This window comes from Camelus bactrianus, chromosome 1 (genome assembly GCF_048773025.1).
Source record: "Camelus bactrianus isolate YW-2024 breed Bactrian camel chromosome 1, ASM4877302v1, whole genome shotgun sequence".
NCBI classification, from domain to species: domain Eukaryota; kingdom Metazoa; phylum Chordata; class Mammalia; order Artiodactyla; family Camelidae; genus Camelus; species Camelus bactrianus.
In genome coordinates this window covers 79,798,280-79,813,522 of record NC_133539.1, presented here as the reverse complement: position 1 = coordinate 79,813,522, position 15,243 = coordinate 79,798,280, and the positions used below count along the sequence as shown (strand labels likewise).

General features: G+C 40.3%; 1 protein-coding gene across 1 annotated transcript in view; it reads left to right on the top strand.

Annotated features, from left to right (window-relative positions):
- Window positions 1-3,621: 3,621 nt before the first annotated feature.
- NLGN1 (neuroligin 1) overlaps window positions 3,622-15,243 on the top strand; it is a 763,385-nt gene continuing 751,763 nt past the window's right edge. The window contains exon 1 of the mRNA XM_045511267.2: window positions 3,622-4,040. The gene's annotated coding sequence lies outside the window, so the exon portion shown is untranslated. The remainder of the gene's footprint in view (window positions 4,041-15,243) is intronic.

Sequence of the window (15,243 nt, the reverse complement as noted above, 5' to 3'; positions counted from 1 at the left end):
CAGATTGTTATAAATGCTGTTTATGTGACAATTCTATTGTGTTAAAATACTTGGGCTTTTTGTGAGACTAACATAAAAATGAGAAAATAGTGCCCAGCTGACAAAGTATAGCTGTGAAAAGAATAATGAAAAAAATGCAATAGAAGTTATTTTAAATTAATCTCATACTATAAATACTAAATATTAAAAATGAAAGAAGTTCAGTCATTACTTTTAGAATTGATACTAACCTCAGCAAATGCATTTAGAATATGGCACCCACAGCCTTGGGAAACAAGAGAGTATACAAAAGTTTACATTCTGTAAATCACAGTGGACAACTTTATCAGATCATCCTTATTCCTTTTTTAAGTTTGGTTCTGCAGTTGTTACAATGATATCCTCAATCAGGTTACCTTAACTATGTAGTCCCATGAACGTTGAAAGGATTCAGATAGGTACTTTCAATTATATTGGAATAGATATTTATTTCTCATCTTTCCTAGGAAATTCCAGAGAACTCTCCAGATTCCAGAGGCCTTTCACAGGATTTAGGATTTAGACAAACAGGACATGGTAGACCTGTCACCAAGAATCAGATTCCTGTTTTAGTTGAATGAAATTTCACTTTCCTGGGAGCAATATTGAAATCTAATATGTCTTCAACACATTACCTAAAGGTTACTTAAAAAAAGAGAGAGAGAGAGAAAATGGCAAAATACACTAAATTCTAAAACTAATGTCAGGAAAATGTACTGGATTCCTTTTAAATAGAAGGAATGATATGCCATCTTTAAGATTATTTTTAGAAATCAGATCGCATATTCTGGAACTTTAGCTTTCTTCTTATTATTAATTAATTAATGAGTGACACTTCAGGGCAATTGCATTCTAAGTGTTGGTTATTTTAAGGTTCCTTTCTTTGACATGAATTTTACAGATTAAAGCATACATGTGAATGAGAAATATGAAGCAAGCTCTTAAATGAGTAAAAACACTTTGAGATCAAGTGTCACTGATTTTTCCTAGCAATTTCCTACTTGTGAATTTTATTATTATTATCATTACATGTTGCAATCAATTAATTCAATAGTTCTGTTGGCAGGGTCCTGTCCCCCAACTCACTTGCATTTAAAACCTACACAGAGAAGCTGGTAAGAGGTGGGTAGGTGTAAACAATGTGGTATAGTGAGTCACAACCATTACAAAAGCCAACACTGATTAGCTATGATGAATTTTTAAAGATCACCTATCCAGCAGCAGATGTGGGTGCAGCCAGCAGGAAGAGGCCAGAGGGGCGATGCATTTATACTGCTCCCACATTCAAGACTACAACCGACACTTCAATTCAGAGCTTACTCTGCCTCTAGCTGGTGGAAACAGGAAACAGGGGCGAGTTTGGTGGCAAGGGGTCTATCAAGGGGGAAGAAAAACTGAAGAGGCACAGTAGAAGGCTGTAGCCTCCAACTCCTCACTCTCAGTCACCAAGATGAAAACGCCTGCAAGGGGAGCACAATGACGCCGAGAACAGAGAAACTCATTGCGTCCGAGGCCTCATGGCTCAGCGGCCGTGCGGGTTCACTCACACTCTCCTCAGAGTGGTTTGGTGAACGTCACACGTGACGCCCGGGGCCCTTAACCCCTCCTGCCGCCGCGGGCGCTGCGGGCGCTGCGGGAGAAGGATGCTTGGTCCGGCGGGAGGAGGGTGGGAGGAGGGCGGAACTTGTAAAGGGAGGGACCAACATCAACATCACGTCTGCCACCGCTGGATCCGCGTCCCCGAAGCCCACCCCTACTGCACTTCTCTGGCCCGGAGGAGGGGGCTTGCCTGAGAAGGAATGCTGTGCAATAAACCCTGCGAAGAGAGGGTGGCAAGGGAGGCAATCGTGCCTCTGAGGGGGCAGGATAGGGTCGGGTGGATGAATCTAGCTTGATTCAGACTCCTGCAGCCGGCAATGCCACGGAGAGACGTGGGAGAGGGAGAGGAGATTGTGCTGTGTGTGTGCGCGCGTGTGTGCGCGTGTGTGTGCGCGTGTCTACAGGTAGCAGCGGCGGCGGCGGCGGGGACCGGAGCAGGGGACGTATCTACAGCCACCTCCCCGCCTGTGATTTTCGGAGGCGATTGCTCACTTAGCTGACGGATCTGTACCTTCGGGAGCTCTCATCCTCTCCATTTCCACGCATCTTAGGCGTCTTCCAGTTTCAAGTGTGTGTTTGGGGTATTTTATTTTTTAATTTTTTTCCTTCTCCCTCTGTATCTTCTCGGGAATTCTGCATATTGAAGCAGGTGGCTCCTGGCATGAAATCTTTGGATACATTTGGCTTGCCAAGTTTTTCTTTTCCTGTCCCCTCCCGCTTTCAAAGGCATCTGTGGCGCTTTTCTTTTTTGGATTTATATGCAGAAAACGCATATATGTTTATATTCCTACCGCGTAATATATAAATACATATACGCTTGCCCAAGCGCTTGGTTTTCGTCTCTCTTCCCAACAAAGCGGAATGTTTTGGAGTCGATGGATAATGAGAACAGTATTAACATTCTTTTAAACCTGTTTTTTAAAAAGGGGAGGGAGAGTGAAGAATTGTTTAACATTCGGCCATCGTTTGGCTGCACACTAAGCATCACGAAATATTTATGGTTGCAGATCAGGTGCAAACGGGGCTTAGAGAGAAAGGTAAGGGAGCTTCCTGCGTCCGCCGAGCTCCGGCGTTTTTCTTAATCCCGGGGATTGCCGAGAATTTCCTATTCCCTGCCTCTCCCTCTTCTTCCCCACCTTCCACCCACCCTGCCCTGCTCTCTCCTCCTTACGCTTAACCCTTTTCCAATTCCGTTGGGTTGAGGCGGAGGGAGGGGGTTGCTGGAGGTGTAATCGTCTGTTAGAGTTTAAATGCTTCTCCGTCTCTCTCTCACTCACTCACTCTGGCCACCCCCCCCATCCAGCCGAGTAACTGAGTTTCCCAATACCCTTCTAGCTATTTTAGGATGCCCATTTTGTCTTTTTTGAAAAAGAAAGCTACCTAGATGGCTGCTTTAAACATTTCTTGGTACCAACCCCTCACCTCTATCCTTTGACAAAAATAAAAGCAATAAAAAATAATGAACTTTAATGAACTGGTTGATTTCTTTAGCACTGGGGTTCATGGAACCTCCTAAACAGTTATTTTCATTTAAAAACCAGCCGATACTTCAGGAGGACTCCACAGTCGAGGAAATTCAGCTTCCGTTTCTGCATACTGCCAATTCATTTACTTGGAGGGTCATTTGCCAGAGTTGAGCGAGATGAAACTGAGCCTAGTCTAGGAAAAACTACACGACACTTAATTCCTTTTTAAATCCACCCTTTACACCATGACCAAACCCTGTTTAACTCCCTGTTCAGGGGACGCGTTTTCAGACTCGACCTTTTGGGGAGAGGTGGGAACTTGCCCTTATTTTCCCTTCTCTCCTCTCAGCCTCCTCCCGCCCCCGCTCCCCAGCTCTCGCCCTGGCAGTTTGTAAATTGCCCGTTTTGCCCACCCCCTCCTGGTGGGTGTTCTCGGCTCTTCTCCGCTCCTGCCCCCTCCGTCCTCTCTTCATTGGCGCTTTCGGAGCAGACGCATCTTCCCTTTCCCTGGGCTCCCTCTCCCGCCGGTCCCCCGCCTCCCGCCGCCTCCCGCTCCCCCCTGCGCTCCCCACCTGCCGCGGCCCGCCTCGCCCCTCCTCCCCGCCTCCCACGGCGCCGTGACCCTTCCGGCCCGAGTCCGAGTCTGCGGGCGGTGGGCGTCGTGTCTGCGCGCCGACGACCCGGCGGACCACGCCGTGCGCGCAGCGCGGGTGTGAGGCGAGACCGCGGGGGGAGGCGAGCCGGAGTCGGGCTGAGAGGCCGGGAGAGCTTGTCCGAGCCGGAGAGACCGGGAGAGAAGGGAGAAAGCGAGTGTGAGGCGCGCACGCCGCCCGGGCTCGGGCCGACGAGTGCAGTCGCCTCCGACGCCTTAGAGCGGCGCCCCAGTCACTGCAGCTTTTCACCCTAGAGCGGTGCCCAGGGACCACAGAGAGCCGGAGCCAAGAAGTCGGCAGAGAGGTACCAAAGCCATAAGGAAAAGATTACGAGAGCGCGGGGAGGGTTTCCTGGCGAAATACGGAGGCTGAGCAGATGGAGAAACAATGCCGCCTCCACGAGAAACCCTTGCCTGAGGCCGGGGCGGAGCGCTGGGGAGCTGCCTTCAGCCTCCTGCTCTGCCCAGGCCCCCCGGCTAGTTCCGGGACTGGTTCCGCCTCGTAGTTTGACAGGGATAATAAAGTTGCTCTTTCCCACAACATTTCCAGCGGAGTGGTTTTCAGGTCTGCGTGGTTCGACTCGAGATGTCCCTCTGTAGATCCCTCGCGATGAGCAGCTAATAGATTATGCATCATGGGGCAGTCAACTCCCTTGGGCAGAGAAGCTAGTCCAAACATTTCAGACGTCTCCGTTGGCTCCTTACGGTCCAGCGCAATGCTTTGTGAGTAGCAATGAAAAGCCGCCTGCAGTGAATATAAAATTATCTGTGTTGAGATTTTAAATTAGAAATGGTTTATTCCAGAAGAGGTTGTTGGAGTGTTATAGAGATGAGGGAAATTACGTGTCTAATATTTGACTCATTTGTGATTACCCTGAATCACTAGCAGTTGGCCTCCACAGAGATACTATACTATTTCTTTTTTCATTTCCAGGACCATGGTGATACACGTAGGACTTAGGAAGCATGAGATCAGATAGCTAACCCTGTATATTCCTCTGCCTTTTTATGGGTACTTAATATACTCATTTTTCTTCTTCTTATATTGAAACTACAGTAGACTATTTTCGCTTAAGTAAATTATCATGCTGTACATGAAAATTACAGTCATAATGCATTTCTCAAAAATTAATTATGCTTCATTATAAATAGGATCAAAGATATAAAAACATTACTAAAGGAAGGTATGGGTACATGTATTTGAGTGTAAAATGTAAAAAATGTCTGGGCATTTCAATCAGCCATTGCAAACTAGCAGAACACCAGCTCTTTGAAATGAGCTCAGAAGCAAGGGCCACCATGCACATACTTAAAATATTAAATGTTAAATACAAAAACATTAAGTTTATTGTGCCCTTGGCAGAGAATGAATCTGTCTACCTTCTCTGCCCAGTGATTGAGTGATTCACAGGGAAAGTGGAAGTTAATCATTACTGAGGCCTTGGTTTGATTAAAAAAAGTAACTGTTTTCTGTAAGCCTGCTGGTTCTATAGTCCTCTTAACATAAGCAGAAACTGAGGGAGTCAGTCTTTCAGCTGACGGTGCCAGAGTTCCTGCAGCGTGGGCTTGAGAAAAGCCCTCTTAAGCAACTCTCCTTTCCATAGTCTCCCTCCTTCCACCCCACGGTACTTTCTGTCAGTCTTTTCTTTCATTCCCTAAGTGGGGGTTAATTTTGTGAAATTTTCTTTTTATATTTAGGCATAAAATGTTTTCAAATATAAATGTCTGAATTGTTTTGAAGTTGAAGGTGGAATATAGACTCACAGAAGGTAGGCTGAGAACTCCTTTTGCTGTAGGTAGTGTTTGAAGTCTTGATGATTCTTAGCATGGTTGGCTGACTTCCCTGATTCTCTAAATTCTCTTCCAACCCTGAAATTCTCATATTTTATTCTACTTTTATTATTTCCATATGGTTATCCAGGGGCAGGATCTATATCTTCTTTCTGATTTCCTTAAATTAGCTACAATTTTTATAGGCTAATTAAGTAGCTATAACTAGAGAATACAGATATAATCTAAGCTTCAGTGTTATTGACAACTTTTTAAGGGGCAATATTGATATAGTAGGTATAATTGATAAAGACCTCTGGGTTTCCATGTGTTGAAATAAACTATTTCTAATATTTTTTTTTAGCAAAGTGAAGTAATGGTTTATTTCTAGAATTTTTTTTTAATTTTTACACAAAGGAATTATTTTATGAATTATCTAACAAATACTAACATAGTTTTTGTAAGTAAAACACAATTGGAATTAACAGTTAACAATGGAAACTGTGACAGTTCAACAGCACACTTTTACCTTATTTTAAAGTATTTTGAAGTGAAGTTTGATGTTTGTTTCCAGCCTATTAGATTAGATTGTAAATAGAAAGATATGATTCCTCAGTTATAGTTTATTTGTAAATGGACTCACGCAAGTCCAGTTACCAAACTTCTTATTTTTTTCTGAAACAGAGGTCTGGTCTTGCAGATCTCTTGTTAATCATGGTCAACGGCTCCTTACAGCTTGGATGCTAATGTCCAGAACTCTGAGGACTTCCAACTCTTTTTACAATTTACTCCCCAACTTACATTTTTAGATTAAAACGCCTTCCACCTGGAACTCCTCCTCACTTTACTCTTCATTCCATTCACGAGACTTTTCCTTATCATTTTCCTTAATACTGCACTGTATTTTAGGCTTCTGTGCTTTGCTTATACTAGTCTTCATAGATTACTTTCCAACTCCCCCAACCTCCCAACACATATACCCCCAACTATAGGATGGGAAAACCTGTTGTTTCCTTGGAGTGGTCTTTCCTCCATCACCCTGCTTTCTTCCTGTATCCGTACTTTGAGCTCCCACGCATGTCATTCATACTAGGAGTAGTCCACCTTTCACACTTGCTGATGGTTGGCTCCCTTGCTGGAGAGTAAGGTCCCAGAGGTCAAAAACCATACCTAATTTATCATTTCATTCAGAATGCTTAGCCCCATGCCTGAACATAAAATAGACAAGTGAATAATAAATGTGTATTTAGAAATACTTTTGGCTATGAGGCAACAGAAAACCTGGCTCACAGCTGAATAAGCAAAAGAGTGGATTATCTCACATAATAAGAAAATCAGGAGAAGACAGTTACTTAAACATTTAAACAAGGGATCAGGCTTCGTCTGTCATCTTGGTGCTTTCCTTCTTGTGGTCGTAAGACCACTGCTCTGCTTCTGCCATCTTGCCTGCTTTCTAGGCCCAAAGGAGGGGGCAGAAAAAGAGAACAAAGGGTACTCTCGCTCAGGATTTCTCACCTTTGGCACTGCTGTCATTTGGGGCTCATAAGGCTTTGTCTTTGTTGTGAGGGGAGTATCTTGTACATCGTAGGATGTTCAGCAACGTCCCTGGCCTCTTCTCACTAGATGGCAGTAGCACACCCCACCCACTCACCCACACAGCTATGACAACCAAGACTATCTCCAGACGTTGCCAAATGTCCCTTAGAGGTAAAATCATCTTGGGCTGAGAACATGAGAATGATTACTCTAGAGTCTGAAGGAAGGAAATTCCCTGTTTCCTCCTTCCCTTTTGCTTTGCAGTGGTGGTGAGGATCTGTTTGGTTTTTGCTGAATAAACAGGAGAGGGCTCTTTATGAGATTAAGAAAAAGAAAAGGAAGGAGAGGAAAGGGCCAGATAAGCCTTCTCCTTGAGCATTTTGTCTTTTTTTTTTTTTTTTTTTTTTTGTGATGTGGACATTCTCCCCGTAGACTTCCATACTTGATAGAATTGTGTCAATTCGCCACTTCTATGTATCTGAGAGGTTGGAAAATGTGTTTTTCGTGTGGCATACCGCTACCTTGGAGAAAATCAGAAATCTGTGAAAAAGGTGGGTAAATGGATTTGGGCTTGGAAACTAAAAGTGTTTGCCACTTTTACAGAATAAATAGATGTGTAAAATTTACCCAAATACTTCAGAAAGGAGAAAAAGTAAAGAAAAAGTGAATAGCTATGTCGAGGGTAGATGTATTTTTTTCACATGCTGAATATTGATAAAATAACTATGATAATACTGTGATTTTATTTTTTCTCTGGATGATAGTTTACTTGGAAGATAACTGGGCAGAATGAAGGCATCTTGCTCATCTTTTTTTTTTTTTTCGGTCAGAGAGCACCCCATCTCCTCCAGTCTATTGAATAAAGCAATAAAGTTTTCTATTCATACTTATAAATTAGGTAGTGGTCAGTCATGTGAGAACTGTTGTCAAAGGAAATAAAGATGCAGATCTTTTGTTTTAATACTCCTTCCTAATGCTTATATAAAGAAAGCACATGCCCATGATGGCATTTGGTAAAATAATGGTTTCTTGTGCAGGTGTGTTAGCATGGATTATAGTAGCTTTCAGTTAGGTTTACCTCAGCATGGTAAAAATAAAAGTACTATTGGACACCATCTTAAGGAAGAATTCTGCCTTACAGAGATACATCAATATTGCTGTGATGACCAATGATCTTATCTGATTGATTACAATTTTTTCTATGCGTTTGTTGAGTGCCAATTTTTGCTCAGGTCTGTGTTGAATATAGAAATATGAAATATGGTGTCTGTTGTGAAACCTTTGTGTGCAAGCAACAGAAAAACCAATTAACAATCTAAATATTAAAGACTTCCATTATCTCTCAGAACAAAGATTCTGAAGGTCTACTGGTCCACAGTTGGCTAACTCAGCAGTTCAGGGATGTCAGGGATCTGGGACTGCTTTGCTGTAATCCTCTTGGCTCTTCATTTTGGAAACAAGATAAACAACATGACTTACCACAGAGCTAAACACCACCCCTTCAGACAGTTCCACCCAAAGCAAAAAGAAGAGAGGAAGTCTTCTCATGGAAATGTCTCTTTTAATAAAAAAGGACATTTTTTCCGCAGATGCTATCAGCAGACTTCCCTTTATGCCTGGTTGACTAAAACTATGACACATTCCACTCCTAAACTAATCACTTGCAAAGAGATAATACATTGCATGACTGGTTTTGATCAATCATGGTCCTTCCCCTGGGGCTGGGGGAGAGGTCTGCTTTCCCTGTGGACATGCAGTGTCACACTTAAACCAAATCAGAGCTCTTGTTAACTGACAGGAAGGAGGCAATAGCTGTAACCTAGGGTACCTAATAGAGTGTGCCATAGACATCATGCCATTTCCACCTCAAAGTTCTTATCATATGGAATGTCTGCATTAGAAGTAAATGCACATAGAAACACACACAAGAATCAAATGGTCTTAGGATCTGTGGATATAAACTGTATACATGTCAGGCTGTGTGCTTCTGATGTAGAATAATTGCTTTCATGATGTTTCTGAGGTTTTTTTTTTTTTTTTTTTTTTAAAACAAGGAAAGCTTTCTTTTCTTTTTCTTTTCTTTTCTTTTTTGGTCTGATATTATGGAAGCTCAAGGCCAGTTTTGTGTTCAGTTGAAAAGGGGTCCTTACTCATCTCCTTTTACTTTGCCTCATTATTTGAACCCATTTTTAAACTTAAACTCTACTTCAAGATTTGATTGTATTTGAGCTTTTTAGCATAAGCTACTTCAAATTATTTTTGGAAGGAGGAAGAATATATATGTACATGTATACATACCTGTACAAAAACTGAATACTGTCATATATCACTCAATAAATTTTTTTTTCTTGGATAAATATATGTTGAAGAATTAGATAGTATTGTGTGAAATAAACTCTGAATTATGCTCCCATCAACATGTGCAGTAGGATTTCAGAGAAAAGAGGTGCCAGTGATGCCTGAATCATTTTGTTGGAGATACACGTCGTAGTTTGCAGACAGGTGGGAAACTAAGTCAGGGCAGGTGGAGAAAGTATAGCTGAAGTCGTTATGTATATTTTGCTCTATGATCAGATAACAGTTGTTTTTCAACTTTTTTACTCTCTATCCTTTGAATTTCAATAACCACACTTCTACCCTGTAAGTTTCTTCCCGATTTAAAGGGGCAATTAAGCATTAACACCAAAGTCATAATGTAAAAGAACCTTGAACTCGAAAAGAATGGATTTGATTTCTCTCTTTGTTTCAAAGCAGATTGTCTGATGGACATTGGCAGCCTTCTCGGTTTAGCTCCAGCATTTCAAGATGTCTGTTGAGTCTCGTCTCCCCGTCGCCAGTGCTCTATTTTCAGGCTCCAAGCCTGAAGCAGTTTGCACCACAGCAGCCTCCCCTGGCCTGGGCTCCTTGCCTCCAGGGGAACTGATGTTTGAATCAAACTTGAAACAATAATTAGTAACTCCCTCTGTGTTTGGGGTCAGAAACAGATGCATCTCCTTTTTGTTTTAAGAAGGCATATTTGAAAGTGGAAACATAGTGAAATTGGGTTTTAAATAGTCCACATTGTAGTGAGCACGTTTGTATCAAGTAAAGACCACCAGGGCAGTATGTGTTCTAGGCATCTACCTGACCTCATCTCCACTGGGCCTGGCAGTATCTTGTACTTCAGCATATCCACTGTGAAATAATTATTGTTCACAATATTGACCCTAAGGTACTACAAGTTCCTGAAGCTTCTCTTAGGGGATACAAAGTTTAATTATATTAAATATTTTAAAGTATTTCATTTAAACTAAGGAACCACTGATTATGGGGCACATAGTTATTTTTCGTATGCCTTAGAGAAAGGGAACACCCCAATTAAATTGTTAAGTGATGCTTTTCAACCACTTAGCACTTTATACTTTAATAAAGAACAATTTAGACTTAAGTAGATGTAGATTTTTCTAATACGTTAATCTTGTGCATGTATAAAAAGTACAGCATTAATAAACACATTGGTTTAAGAATTCAAAAAAATTTGTTCTATTCAGATTTTCACTCTTTTGAATCATTTTTTTTTATTCAGATCCATAATCATATCCATGTTTTTCCTGACAACAGTCTGTGTGTGTTGGTGATGTACCTTTCTTAAGAGTACTTCATGATTGTCTTTAGAATTTCGTTCTAAGCAATTGATATCTTCTGAAAGGTTGGATGCTGGTGTTTTGTTGATCTTACTAGAATGTGACAATGGAAGATTTTCAGACACCAACAAGATCTTATATTCTTCCTTCCTTAAATTGCCCTGAAATGTCAGGAGTGGTGGTTGTCTGGTCATGGCGAGAGAAATACAACCAATTTTCACAAAGTCAATAGCAACCATGCCTCCGCTTCTGCTTGGCTATAAGGAATTGTAAAATGCATCCTGATTTCATAGATGTTATAGGTTGGGAAAAAATGTATCAGAGTCAATGAAATATGGCAACTATAATGATACATAGGTCCTCATTTTTAAAGAAGCTAATGAAATAATGGTAATCAATTAGCCAAACTATTTAATCTCTAAGCTTTGGGATAAGAGAGAATACTACATATTTCTTAGAGAGTATCATTAGAATCTGATTCTACCCTTTTTTAATTCTCTACTTACTCTCTCAGTTTGCAATAAATAAAATGTTGCTAGTCTTCTAGATGGGTAATGATAGGATGAAAAAAGCACAAGAGTAGGAATCAAGAGACCTATGTTTGTGAGCAGACTTCTAATCATTATCTGTGTCACTTCCTGTAATTCACTTCATCTCTCTGGGTCTTGATTTCAGTGTTTAAAATGTATAGCTGGACAAATTGAAATTAAATGTGTCTTTTGGCTCTCAGAACTGTTTTGGGTAAAGATAATAATAAAGAATGTTCAAAATATAAGCTGATATTATACAGATACATAGTGATAGAGATATGTTACTCTAAACTGGTAAACTTTAAGATATATAATATGTATTATATAGCTTTAAGATTTTATAGGTTTTGGGAGGTTTACAAATACATAATCTTATTGGTTCTTTAAAACAGTTGTGAGCAATGCAGAGATTCAAAAGAATAGAGTTAGGATTGAGGACCCTTCTCCTCAAACATACTGGAATGGAAAGATTACCGAATAAATTAAAGCCAAATAAAGGATGTAGAAGTGGGAAGAGGCAAGGAGAAAGTGCGTTTTCCATCAAGAACAAAGAAAACTTCCATGAGGAATTAACTATCACCATATATAAATGTTCTACTTAAAACAAGAGTCATCAGTAAAAAGTAAGAGAAAATTGGCAGGTAAAAATGAAGTTTCTTTCTTTCTTTCTTTCTTTTTCCTTTTTTTTTTTTTATCACTCCTCAACCATATACCACTCATTTGAAAAGAGATGAGAATAGGAAGAAGAGGAGTCTCAGGTTGGATCACTTAGATACTACTATTTGTGGATGTATCTTGACAGTTCTTACTGTGCAATTCCACAGACAACAGTGTTTCCTCTCTGTATTGTATTTGAAAATTGCCACTGCTCTCTAGTGTCCAGAAAGCTGGGCACTTACTTTCTGATGAATAACAAGCTCTACAGAGGTGCGCCCTCTCCTTTCTCTCATTGGTGCTGTGGTCACCACACAGAAAACATGATGCTACCTCTTACCTACTGATTTTGCTGTAAAAGTGGGTAGATTTATACAGCATGAGGAAACCTTTCTTTATTAGTTTTTTTGGCTAGATATCCTCTTTTAATACAATTAGAGTATGGAAATATGTAAGATAGAGATATAATATTGCTGCAGGTTAGTAGATTTTTATTGAATAATTAACTAAATTATTTTAATCCTCTACTTAGGTCCCTTTGTCCATAAGAAAAAAATTCGAGATGCCAGTATTGAAGGTGGAGAGTATTATTTACTGGCTCAGAGTCTTAGATCATAAAATAGGGTGTTGAGATTATATTTACATTACAGTCACCTTTTTAATGACTAAAAGGGAGAAACAGCATAGTTTTTGACTCCAGATGATCTATAAAAAATAATAATTCATTTTTAAAGCTTTCAATAAGTATCCAATGGTATTTCCAGCTGAAGGCCATAATGGGTTTTTCAGACAGTTATAGACCAGCCTCCTCAGATTTCAAGTGACAAAACTGAGGCTGAGGTAAGAAATGGCTTGTTCAATATATACAATGATAGAGGTTGGGCTGGAACATCTCAATCCACATGTGACACTTTCATGCATCAGTTTTACATACAGGGCAGTATACATGTATTACATTACGTACATATATATATGTAATACATATGCCAGCATCATGTATGATGTATATCTGTGATTAAAGAATTATTATTTTAGAAGTACAGGCAATAATTGCCAGAAGATAGAAGGAAGAGAGCTTTAGGAAGGTTCAGTGAAGAAAGTGTTACTTGAAGGAGATTGGGGTATGAATAAACAGAGAAGAGGGAGGAAAGCATTGCTTGAACAAAAGCAATACAAATTAAGACTAGGACATATTACAGAGGGAACTGTTCAATCTAGACTTTTTCAAAAGAAAAAAGGCAAAAGCAAAACCAAAAAAACACCAACCCACACTGAGAAATATTGTGGGAAAGAAAAAAAAGATACTCATTGAAAAAATACGTCTCATTCTATGTACAGTAGTTTGGCTTAGGATCACTGCAGATCAGAAATGCCAATTATATATTTATCCGGAGATAAACAGGTCCGTGGGAAAAACTTTCATATTACTCAGAAGAATAATTTCTTATTACTACCAGGTACTACCAATAATTACTCATTTCTACCAGAAAACAAATTCATTTATTTAAAATGGAAATACAATTTTCTGAGCACATGGTAATGCATATAACTGATTGATACCAAATAAATTTGAAATCATTTGATTGTATGTCATCAAATGAGATTCTTATCATAGCCTGCCCAGATGTTGGTTTCTAACCTGGGTACCTCTCCCCAGGAAGTACTAGAAACACTTTGCCTCCCCAAAAGTACCTTCTTTCCCATGCTTCCTTTCAGTATAATACTCCAGTCAGTCCTTTCAGCTCTGCTGATTACGGGACACTTACTGAAAATGTCCCGTTTGTCTAAGGGAGAGAGTCTCTGGTTGGTAGTAATCTGTCTTTTAACACCTAGCAGTCATCTTCATCATCACTTAAAAAATTGTAACATTTCTAAGGTCTAAGAGGTGCAATTTCAAGTGAGAAATATTCCTCTGTTTCCACTAAATTGCACATGAAATCAACATGTCCCTCCTGACTTTCCTGGAATCCACTCTGTAAAAACAGCAGCTCATTTGGGGAACCGGTGGTTAGAATAACCAGCACCCAGGGAACAGGGAAGGAATCAGTCAGAAGAGCGTGAGCATGTTTTCTGTAGAACTCCATAAACATGGTCATAATTTCTCACGAATCAGTGCATTACGACTCTGCCAGTCTGAAACACACTGGGAATAGTCCTGGTATTCAGCTCAGAATGTCATTCCCTTACCAGTCTTCTCTACAACTCCAAAGAAGCATGAGGCTTCACAGAACTGTCTCTCCTCATGGGGTTCTGTCTGTAGCATGCAAACCTGTAAAGAACAAGAGAGTGAAGTGATGCTGGTGTAGGGCAGAAAGAAGGCCCAGTCACTGGAATGAAGGATATCTGTATCAGGGAGATGTAGAGAATATAAAGAGCGTCTTTAAGTTTGCATTATCCTTTAAATCTCCTGCTCCACCCAAGCTTGCAAAACTGTAATATGTGTGTGTGTCTCTTATCTCCCTATCTGCCTGTCTGATTTAATTGAAAATTGTAGATGAATGCCTGATATCAGAAAGTATAAGAAACAAGTACTTTTCTTAGAAAGATTATTCATATTCCATATAATCGTTTGATGAGAAAGAAGGGAGACACTAGGAAATGTGTTCCTGGCCTCCAGGATTGCTGGATTAACACAAAATTAATTGTGTATTTTAACAAGAAATTAATCCAGCATCCATCTGTCTGTCTATATATGTTTTTCTTCTCCTCAGGAAGGTTATTTCTCCCTCACCATACCCATGACCCATGGCTCCTGACCCCTGTGACCTCTTCCATGGTTCCCTGTCTGTATCTAAAACCAAAACCCAAATTAAAGTTTTCCATTGTACCATGGGACTGTTGCAAAACCTCCTAACTATGAACTAGTACAGATATGTTTGCCTGAATTCCCCTTACCCGCTGCCGTATGTGATACTGGCTAAAATGGAGAAAATAAAAAATAGACAGATATTGATGAGGAAGCCCAGGAAGATCAGTTTAAACCAAGACCATGGCCAGTGAGATGAAGCCACTGTGTTCCTGCCAGGTGCTTACCAGGAGAATGATTTAGGGCGCTCGAGAGAGGCCAAGAGGCAATACTTCGAGAGGGTGGGGGTGTTGAGGAGCTGGGGCATGGGAAGGAGGCTGAAAAAATGGACAAGACTGAGGAAAATAAACTTATTCTGCCTCACTCTTTAGCCACAAAGTGATTCTGTTGCTAAGATTGTACTAAAATGTGTGATTCTGTGTTGTCTTCAACCTTTCTTTGATTTAATGTGTATGTCCAGAAGGGTTGATATTGTCAAATTCATATGGCTGTTGTGGGATTAAATGAAATTATATAGCACATTTGACTGGTACATTAAAAAAAAAAAAGTCCCAAAGTGTTCTTATTACCATGATAACCCTCTACAAGT